Source organism: Lissotriton helveticus, chromosome 8 (assembly GCF_964261635.1).
Source record: "Lissotriton helveticus chromosome 8, aLisHel1.1, whole genome shotgun sequence".
Lineage (NCBI taxonomy): Eukaryota > Metazoa > Chordata > Amphibia > Caudata > Salamandridae > Lissotriton > Lissotriton helveticus.
In genome coordinates, this window is record NC_136069.1 from 1639805443 (window position 1) to 1639817401 (window position 11959).

The following is an 11959-nucleotide window of genomic DNA, read 5'->3' on the forward strand; positions in this document are numbered from 1 at the left end:
CTTTCTTTTTCTGCCATTGATTTATATTTACTTCTAACAATACTCCCCCCTTATCCCTACCCAAGCCTACTCCCCTATTGCTCTTAATCCTAGCATTATCCTTACCTTCACGTATCCATACTCATATATATTCCCACTTTTAAACTTGTGCTTAATTATTATTCTACCTGTAATTCTTCACTCACGTCTAGTTATTACTATACACTTTCATTGACTTTACCTACTCTTACTTTTCTACTTACTCCTACTTACTCTTGTATCTATTTGTATGCCTCTTTTTACATCTAATCACTCTTACTACCTGACACATACTCTTTTACACCTGCCCCTGCTCGTACTCATACTTCTACTTAATCATCAGTCCCATACCACAGCTACCAAAGGTTGTTGAAATGACGGGGCAAACTGGTCAGGAAACAAAAAACAATAATAGCAAACTCAAACAATCTTTTAGGTCTAGCAGTAATGCCATAGCAAATTGTTTTATCATGCTTCCATTGAAGAAACAGCAAAATAATCTAATTGTCCAACAAAACGAACAAAATAGCCAAGAAAAAAACACTGTGTCAAATACCTGTCCCCCATCATATAACCAACATGGCTTCCATTTAGTTAAATGGTGGAATATCCTTGTTTCAATTTACTGTATGTTTGTTACTATTCCTCTGTGCGGCTAGTCAGCTGGGTTCAAATATACATGTACCATTTTCCTATAGCAGCGCTACCATCCTGTCTGATTCTATTAACCAGTTTCAGGCCGAACGCCCTAAGGAGGCTCCAGCATCACCTGTGTCATTGTGCTCCTAGCAACCAGGGCATATTTTGCTTTCTTGTTCCTTCTTATTCGCCTCATAAGTGCCTCCACTGCCCCAGCCCAGTCAAGCCGATCTTTCTCCCAGGCCTCACATGTCGGGGGATGAGCATCAGCCAATTAATTGTGATACCAATTTTTGCCACAGTGATTCCTAATATTGTGAATCGCCTGCTTAGTTTCTTTTTCGGGTCATCAAGGAAGAGTCCTAGCACACAATTGTTTAATCTTGCATGGGACATTCCATCTCATTGCACGTTTAAGCTGGGATAATATATCAAGCCAGTATGAGACAATAACTGTGCAATGACTTGCCACATGCGGGAAATGGCACTAGTGACTGATCTGCGTGCAATGCATGATATAAGTGTGTTATAATCCTATGTCCTCCTGCCATTGTCAACTTAGCCAGTACTGTGTGTGTTGTTTAGGGAGTCTCAAGAAATGTCAGCAAAAGTTGCCACGCAATGGCTGCAATTTTGGTGTATTGGAAGAACTGGCTTGATCCCAGATCAAATGTCTCCATTGCTTCCTGCAGGGTGACAAATTGTCCTGCTGGGTAAAGATCAGACAACATTATGCACATCACTTCTTGCCAGCTATCGATCATCATTGGTCGTGCTTTTTCCTCAAAGGGGGCATTATCCATACATCTAGGTTTGGGGCATAGAGTACTCACTTTATCACTCACTGCACTGCCTGCTCCAAAAGCCTGCCCATCAGATGAGAAATCATGGGACAATTGCCCTCCACACATTGAATTGAATTGAATTAAGTTCTCATATAGCGCAACTGCCACCCTACGGGTATCCTGGCGCTCAGACTTAAATAGACCAACCTAAACACAGACCGGGATAACTGCGGGGACAGGACTAAGGATCAATCCTAGGGAAAAGCCAAGTTTTCAGGGTCTTTCTAAACTCGGCCAGAGAATTGGCTTGTCTGATATTCTGTTGCAGCTTTTTCCATTAGTGAGCGGCTGCCACACTGAAAGCCACATCAGCAGTGCTCCAAACTGGTGGCAATCATGTGTGCCCTCCAGCAGGGACTGCCCGCAGTTGGTCTCCCTATCTAGCCATTGAATAGCGTGTTGTAAGTGGGTCATCAGATACTATAGTTCCAAGTCTGGAACCTCTATCCCCCGTTGTCCAATTCCCTCTTAAGAGAGCTAATACCTTTTCTGCATCTTTTTCCATTCCAGAGTAGCTCCACTAACAGGCAGTACAGCTCCCAGAACACATTCTCATAAATAGTACCCTGCAGTGCATATAAGTACCTTGGTAAAATTACCATTTTTATGAACTCTATTTTCATCATCAGAGATAGTTTTAAAGTGTTACAAAATTGGATTGTGGGGCACAGATTGTTGAGCACTGCCTGTATTATAGTTATAGAACTGCTGCTCGTCATGCATGATCAGGATGCCTACGTATTTGACTGTGTCCACTACCTCCTGGGCAAGACCGATTTACAGAAGCTGGTCCATGGGCAGTCCCATCAGCTGACCCAGCGAGAACAGAATGAGCTTGGTCTTGGTAATCCAGAGCCTCAAGACTCATAACATTGAGCAGATTCAGGCCAGACATGTTCGGTCAAAGCAAATCAATCATGGTATCATCTGTATACAGAAAAACTCCTTAATTCCCCATCCACTGAGAGTCTGCCTAAGCAGGAAAGCCAGAGAATCCAACGCAAAAGCAAATAGAAGTGAGGATAGTGGACAGCCAAGTCGGGTACCCCACTGCAGGACATCTTGACCGAGACAAAACATTCTATTCGTACTCTCACCTGCAGGTTGTTATAGTGCAATTTAACTGAATTAATAAGCTCTGTATGTGTAACTAAACATACAATTGTAATGCTTCTAAGGAAAACCCCAGAATGAATGTGAGTGTATTGCTTTAAAGTTGTAAATTTTCAATAGAATATGACAGCAATGGCCCATAATATTACATATTAGATATGTGACAATTCATTTCTGGTAATCAGTAATTTCTTAAACAAATATTGTTCATCCGTGCCTACTGGTTTTATAACAAAATGTATCATATGTGTTCGAACATCAGGCACATGCAATGTGGTGAATGTGAAGTAGCTATATTCTAGGAGGCAAGGCAACTTAACAACCACCCAGCTGGTCACTGACCAGCCCGTCAACCACCATTCACACAATCCACCCATAGAATCCTCCCACAACATTCCTTATCACTCAATTCCCATTCTAAGAAGTACACTATGTACCTTCCTCTTTCTAACAAATAAAATAAAATAAAAAAACCATATGCTTCACTTTCATGGCTACATTCTTTACTCATGTACTTTTCCTCACTTCCACAGCTTGCCCTTCCTTAGATCATCAAATTGTTCACCATAGTTTCTTATAATGCTAGCTGACACAGTACCTGCCTCTCAAGTGTCTTACAACCACCAACGTCAATTACAATGATACCTGGTACATTTAACCAATTGCTCATATTACTGGAACCACCAATACATTTACTATCAATGTTACACTCACTTCGTCCACCTTCCCTACACAGTATCAACTTTTCTCCATCACCTTCTTTCCTTCATCATACATACCAACATACGTGTTTCCTTCAACTCATTCAGTAGACCACTTTCATTTCACCATGCTGTCTTTATACACTTAAATACATAGAAAATTCCTTATTTTCCCACCTTCCGCTCTCACAGCTTTACTAAAAATCTCATACTACCTTGTTTTTAGGGGTTGGCGTAGTTCGCGAAGTAGCGCTACGCGAAGCTACGCAAAGTGCACTTTGCACTACGTGAACTTCACGTAACACTACGCGAGCTGCGTAGTAGCATGTTCGCACTGTGCAAGATGAGTTTTCAATGATTGCACAGTGCGGACAAGCATCAGGCACTGTGCAATCATTGAAAACGATATCTTGCACAGTGCGAGCTGTAGTATTTTGCCGCTCAAGTAGATTTTTACTCAAGCGGCAGCTTACCCCACGCGGACTGGTAGCCTCTCATCGCGAGCGGTCACGAGCATGTGCGACCACTCGCAATGAGAAACCTGACCTCCCCGTGTTGAGAATCTCTCCAGGAGGTTTATTTTCCACGCTCGCGATCGGCAACTTGATGTTGCTGATCGCGAACGAGGAAAAAGTTTCGCCGGGATGTCATTTTGCTTGCTCGCGGTCGCCAACATGACATTGAGGGCCGCGAACAAGCAAAAAATGACCGCTGCACTATGCTACGCTGTGCTATGCATGTTCGCAATGTGCTACATGCAGCTCGCGTAATGCGAAGTGGCGCAAACTTCGCAAACTACGTGAGCGTAGCATAGTGCTTCACCAAGGGTTACCTGTTTTACATTAACTATGTCATCAATTCTCAACTTGGACCTCATTGGGAGACCCTTGAAACAACCACTCCTCATTTTCTCCTCATAATTCTCAAAATGCTCACTGACTTTAGCAAGTGTCACACAAATTTCTCTCTTTCAACAACATAAGGCATAAGTTTACATCCTGGCTTCCTGCCCAGTAACTTTTCCAATGGGGACAACCCCATGACATAATTACTTGACGTTCTGTACGTCAATAAAGTTGCCCTTAATGCCTTTCTCTATTGAAAACCACTCTTCATAGCTAACTGAATTGATTCCTGAATAACCCTGTTGAAGCGTCCTACGTGACCATTAGCCTGGGGATGATAACTAGACAGAGTTTGTGCAGAACTCCACATCTTCTTAAAAATAAATCCATTTATTTACTTACAAATTGTGGATCGTTTTCAGATGTAAGTTCCTCTTGTAACCCTACACAACAAAAAAGTAATCTAAAAATTAAATGAGTTCCAAAGATGTAACCTTTACCACAGTTTCCATTTCAGGCCACTTGGAGAAATAATACCCTGCCATTATGGCATATATATCCTTTCCAAGTGACGTTCCAAATAGCCCCAAAATTTCAATCCCTAGTTTCCTCCAGGGACCATGAGCATATTCAATAGGAGTCACATCAACAGTTAACGGTTTGGTCAACTTGACACTTTTCGTACAGGGACCAGACTCCCTCACCCACTTGTCAACCATACCATCAACATGAGGCCACCAGTAGAATTCACGTCTCCTCCTCTTAGTGGCGGACATTCCCATATGGCCCTCATAAGCCAAAGTGCAAATCAATTCTCTTAATGTCTGTGGCAGCCCAATTTTGCCTCCCCAAATGACAATACAATCCAAAATCATGTTACTCTCTGATTTAAAAAAATGTGGCCAATTCTCCACTCAATGACTTCTCTTCATGTCAACCTATATACAAAAAATGCTGAACTTCTCTCAAAATGTAGTCCACTTGCATGGCTTCTTTACATCTTTCTTCTGAAATAGATTTGGTTGTATTCTCATCCACACACCATATGTTAACATAATCCATAGTATATGGCACATCACATTCCACCACATCCTTTACATCGGTTTCATCCACAATTGGTATACGTGACATATAATCTGCGTGGACATTAGCACAAAAAGGAACATATTCCACTACACATTGATAGTCTTGCAATTTAGGAGCCAGTCTTGCAAAACAAGATGTCAACATTCCCCCTGTCTGCGCTAGCATATGAATCAGCAGCTTGTGGTCAGTTCTTAATACAAATGTATTACCCCATACAAACTGACAAAAATGTTGTGCTGCCCATGTACAGACTACCAACTCCTTCTCTATAGTGGAGTAATTGTACACGGAATCATGCAAAATCCTGGAGTCATATGACACCTCATATTCACCTGTACTGTAATTTTGCATGGGTACCACCCCAACCCAACACTACTAGCATCCACTACACTAGACATTCTTAACTTACCACATATGTTGTTAAAAATGTAATAATTCAAATGCCCTTCGTTGGTCCTTACCCCAGATATAATTAACGATTTTCTTCAACAACTGCCTTAACGGATGCACTTTAGTAGAATAGTCCTGTATGAATTTCCCATAGAATTCTGTCAGACCCAAGAACAACAATAACTGATCTTTTGTAAGAAGCGATGGAGCAACCAACAAATACTTTGTTCTGCCTAAATTTGCATTTATCATCTCAGTCCCTTGCTTTGCACTCTTTTCAGCACATCTTTTAAATTATTGCATTGTTCAACATCAGTTTTCCCAAAAATTAGAATATCATCTTGGAAGGCAATGACGCCCTTAATACCTTCCTATTCCTCATTCATTAAATGCTGTAAAACAGAAGCTGCACTGTGCAACCCAACCGGCATTTTCAAAAATTGCAAATTCCCTTCTGGTGTAAAAAATGCTGGTAAACGTTTGGCTCCCTAATGTAATTGCACCTATTGGTAAGCACTCACTAAACCAATAGAAAAAACAGAAGCACCAGATAATGTGGATATAAACTCAAATGTATATGTCAATTCAAACCTCCTTATTTAAACTGCGTAAATCGAAACACAACCAAATATCCCCCAAACCTTTATCATATAACACAATGGGAGATACCCAAGGAGAAGATTTAATGGGTTCAATTATTTTCCTCTCCACCATAACATCACCTTACGTTTGTCACAGTAAGCCAATGGTACATTCCTTACCTTGTGCCTCACTGGTATTGATCTTCCATAAGTATAATTTTGCGTTTTAAATCAACATACTTTTCCAAAGTCCCTTCAAAAAGATTTGGAAAGAGTGTCTTTATACCAGTGACATTTTCTTCACTATTGGTTGTAACTACATAAACCATTAGGATCTAATCTTATACACATTTCTTGTTGATGAGGACCACCTCAGTATATTCCCTCCCTTAATTGCCACGTACACTTTCCATCTAGTTTTTCTCCAGATCTGCCCATATATACCGTGGCAAATCAGTTTTTTGACCAGAATAAACACAAGGCTGAATATCAGGTGGGATAATTTAACATTTCCCACATGGTTCAAAGTCCCACACGGTTAAAAAATGATACTACCTTTCTTCACATACTGTCTTTCTTAACAGGAATAATCAGATATTTCTTTGAACACATCTGATTTTTCACTACAGAGACCTCAGCACCAGTATCTTGAATTCTGACACCCTGACCTCTGATCTCTTTAACACATTTTCCAGATTGTTCAATACCATTTGTAAGGTTAACAACCACACTTAAAGATGAATCTTTACCCAGCCATAATCTTTCCTGAAGCTCTTACTTTTGTCTTCATCATTACTTGATCTGTCAGCACCTGTTCATAGGTAATAGTTTCAAAAGCACAAGACACTGCCACAGTGTGTAGGACTGATACATAATCTTCTATTGACATCTCCTCCTTCTGTGCATGCGAATACAACTTGAACCTTTCCATTATGTTGTTGATTTTCCTTCCAAACCAGATTCTCATTTGTTTGATCACCTTGTTAAATATATTCATGTCCCCCGCACCCACTAAAGGGGAAAGTTTATTCAATTCTTTTAAACCTGCCTCACCTAAACAATGCTGTAGTAAAGCTACTTTCCATTTCTCTGAACAATCTTCTTCTTACAGAACCTCTACATAAGCTAAAAACATGGAATACCATCATTTCCATTCCATTTTAGACTCTCCTGCAAATTGAAAAAAATGTGGAAGTGCTGTAATATTAGCAATGGTAGAAACAATCTGGTGCTAAATTGGATATTCTTGGTATGCAATGTAGTGATAAAAATACTTCTAAGCGTTGTTAAAATCACCCAGTAGCCTGCACCATAGATTCCTTGCGGGTATGGCACCAATTGCCATAACATAATGATTATTTGAATACTTTGGCAGATATGATGTTCCTGGATTAACTGAAAAATTAATATGGAGAACAAAGTCTCCCAAAAATAACTTGATCTTGTACAATATGGTTATAAGTTTTAAACACTTCAGCCTAATCAAAATGGCCGCCATGCTCACGTGACATGTAGGACTTAGGCCTACACATCAGCCCAAACCAAAATATCCTCCACTCTGCTCACGTGACACAGTGTGATGACATCACAGCAAGACACTCTCACTCCAAGCTATCCCTCGAGGCTCACACTGCACGTGTCTCCTCCACATTTACTTTAATTTGAAAAATACCTTGCCAGAGGTACTCACAACTAGAGAACTCCTCAAAAAGTCATTGCACCACCAACACCCACCAGGAAATCACTGTCCAATGACGCTCAACATGAGCAAACGTCTCAGCAGATGAGTACCACCTTCCTCTTTTGATCCATATGATCCAGACCGTTTCCAGTCCAAGGTGAAGTATCAGGCACACGCAATGTAGGTAATTAGAAGTATCTTTATTCTAGGAGGCAAGGCAGCATAACAACCGCCCAGCTGGTCACAGACCAGCCCGTCAACCGTCAACCGTCCTTTGCAGAATCCACCCATAGAATCCTCCCACAACATTCCTAAGAAGAACACTACAATATATTTGTCATTGTCAGCATTGTGTGGTATACCCACCTTCTTTCAAAAAAATGTAGTGAATGTGAAATGAGAAATAATTGCATTCGAACTCGACTATAATAGAGTACATATAATGTTTGTGTTTGTAAAGTTATATCTTCTACAGATGAATGAAGGATATTTACTCATCTTTAGGTTTTTACCCTAAGATAACCATTCATCATATTCAGCACAGAACTTCTACTAATGGCAGTGATATCTACAGCTATCTGTATTATTATTTGCATGCCACATAACCTAATGGATGTCATAGGATTTACAGATAACACGTTTTGTATTTTCTTTTAGGTTATGGACAAAACAGATCTTCAACATGGCCACTACACACAACAGATCCTCAAGTGTCTCTGAATTTGTGCTAATTGGCTTCCCAGGGCTTGAGAGCTGGCAGCAATGGCTGTCTATCCCCATCACCATTCTTTTTATTCTAGTTCTTACAGACAACTCTATTCTAATAATAACCATCTACTCATCGCCTAGCCTGCATCAACCCATCTACCAGCTCCTTTGTGTACTTGCGATGGTGGACATGCTGACGAGTTTCTCAGTTTCACCAAAAACCTTGTCCATCCTTTGGTTTCATATGAATACAATAAGTTTACCTGCTTGCTTTTGCCAAATGTTTATCCTGTATTTCTGCATGGGAATGGACATATTCATCTTTGTGTTCCTGGCCTATGATCGTTATGTTGCAATATGTAGCCCACTGCATCATGCTTATATCATCACTAACCGGAAGACTAGACACACAGTTATAGTGTTAATAGCAAGTTGTTTTTTTATTTTCCTGCCATATCCCTTGCTGGCGTCTCGACTGCACTTTTGTGCAAGTAATATTGTACCACACTGCCTTTGCGAGAATCTACCAATTGCAAAGCTTGCCTGTGACAACGCAACATCAAATGACGTATTTCACTTGGTCATCATCACCTCATTCCTGATGCTTCTTTCACTAACGTTTATCTTCTCCTATGGCATGATTCTTCATGCTGTATTAAGGCTGGGCTCTTCCAGAGCGGCCCTCAAGGCCTTTAGCACCTGCACCTCCCACCTGATTTTGGTGTGCTTACTTTGCTGTACTGTTACAATGATTGCCATTTCGAACAGGGTGCCAACCTTTATACCCCGTTATGTCCATGTTATGCTAAGGCTCTGTGAACAACTCGTCCTCCCAGCTTTGAATCCATTAGTGTATGGTATTAGAACTAATGAACTTCGCCAGGAGATTATAAAGTTATTCAGAAAGATGCAACACATAGGTATATGATTAGTACATTAAGTGCAAAAGCTACACAATAGAAGAGTTGTAGATGAAAAGTAAGTTGTGTAATGCCACCCAAAGCACACAGAAGCATACCTGTTCCATGAAGAAGAATAACAAAACACACAAGATGATGGACTGAATGTTGCACAATGGCAAAACATTCACCCCCAGTCACAGATCTGGGTTTAATCCATCATTATTTTGCTCACCAAGCCACCCCAGTTCAAACATGGCCATATGTAAATCAGTCTTGACCCTGTTCCTCACGGGAACAGTCCAGCCCAAACTGCCAAGCCACGTCTTCTCTGAACCGGAATCAAGCTTCCTAGGACCGGTTTCTGGCTGTCAGCCGTCTTCAGCGAGGATAGCTTGACTCCAGTGGCTTAGTGAGCACGGGACCCACGTCTGGGCATACCCTTCCCAAATAGGGAGAGCAGAAAAACATACAAGATGATGGATGGAATGTTGCACAATGGCAAAACATTCATCCCCAGTTACAGATCTGGGTTTAATCCATTGCTATTTTGCTCACCAAGCACCATGAAGAAGAATGCCAATGACTCCTCTCCTCAGCAACCGTGGGAAGCCACCTACTTGACTTCCCTAATCCATATGGTAAGCATTCATCTATAGATTTGGTGCATGAATGATAATTACCTGCCTCAGGCACTGAGCTCAATTTCAACCAATTGTATCGGGCGCACTGATTCACCCCATTCATCTGCTGAGATTTCAGCAAACGTCTTTGAGAGAACCATATGAAAAGTGTATTATTAGGTATGATCCCTCACTGAAAGGTGTTTTGTTAGGTGCTATCCCTCACTGGAAGGGGATTTCTTTGGTGGTATTCCCCACTGGAAAGTGCACTCCTGGGTACTTCTCCCCACAGGGAGGTGTTCTCTTAGGTACTCTCCCCAGTGGGAGTTGTTTTCTTGGTGGGGGTGGAAGGTGGTATCTGGCATAGTAAAAGTGCAAATAGGCCACTATTCATCCATAAGATTTTTCTTAAAGCTCAGGTTTTACATCTTTACATATTAAGAGAGTGTAGGGCAACATCTGAATCGAATATGTAAATAGAATCATTAGGAAATCAAGGGTAAATGTGTATAAAGTAGTATGGCCTATTTTGGTGATGTAGCAGTTGTTGCAATGACCTGGAAAGAAAATATCATAGGAAACTGAATTGCGTATAGCTGCTGAAATAGATAATACATACAATAGAAATATACGTGGCATGCCAACATAAATCACATTTGAGAAATCCCCTCTGCTTAGCATGGTTCCCTAGCTGTTGTCAACATGCCCAGCAACATGTCCTCCACCACCAGAATGCACCTTGATTCAACAACTTCCACCCATGCTATTGTGAGTATGACCTCAGGACACCAGGCCGACACTGGAGTCTCAGGGCCTGTTTATGAGTTCCTAGTAATATTATGACCCATGCATAAACCCCTTTTTTATCCATGGTTCAGATTTATGAGTTTGAAGTTATTTAACGCATTTAATAATTAACTGATAAATTAAATAACCTAACCTTCCTTACATTTCAACAGGTCAAATCTGCCAATATTTAACAGGGGATAAGAATATGGTAGTTACTGTAGCATGTGTATTTTGGTACGTTAAACACCAAAATCCACATTTTATTCACCATGACCTAGCTCATAATAAGGCCCTAATATATCTTTTTGAATAATTGACTGTAGTCCATGAATAAAAGAGCAAGCCGTACTGCCTGCTGAATCTTGGTAAATTATGGATTTGTGAACCGTGATTAATTCCACACATTAAAATAAATGTCAAGGTGGTTAGTAGTGTTATGGATGCCTTACTGCTGTGATGCTATGATACATTTTCCATTCATCAAAAGGATAAATCCACATTTAAATTGGCCAGAGAATATCAAATAGGGAATCATATTGGAATTTTCTATGTTAAATTTGATATCTTTACCATATGGATTGCCTTGTGCTCTGGCCAGCTTAGTTCCATTAATGAGGCGTCTCAACCTTATGACAAAAGATTTTTACACCTTTTCACCCCTTGTCTTATTCACCTGCCAGCCCAGATCATTAAATACAGCACACACAATTGCTGATTAAGTTGTCACTGACTTTCCAGAGTGGCAGAGGATATTACATCTACTATCCTGGTAGGTTACCATCCATCAAATTTAGAGATGGTATCAGCCCAGCAGCCATCTCTGTTCACTAAAACTCCTGTCATTATGAGTTTGTTTCTCAAAAACAAAAACTGTACAGGGTGTTATCTCATGTTTATGACAGAAACCTGCTTAAAAACAATAAGGGCCTTATTACTAGTTTGGTGGTCTTACTGTAGGACCGCCACCACGGTGGTCCCAAGAAGACTGCCAAGCCCGTGTTGAAACTACATCCTGGATTCTGAGTTGAATCCAGGTCAGAT

At 40.7% G+C, this 11959-nt stretch overlaps 1 long non-coding RNA gene across 1 annotated transcript in view; it reads left to right on the forward strand.

Moving 5' to 3' along the window:
* LOC144772114 (uncharacterized) overlaps window positions 1-10486 on the forward strand; it is a 40812-nt gene extending 30326 nt beyond the window's left edge. The window contains exon 3 of the long non-coding RNA XR_013599649.1: window positions 8557-10486. This is a non-coding gene — a long non-coding RNA (uncharacterized LOC144772114). The remainder of the gene's footprint in view (window positions 1-8556) is intronic.
* Window positions 10487-11959: the final 1473 nt, after the last annotated feature.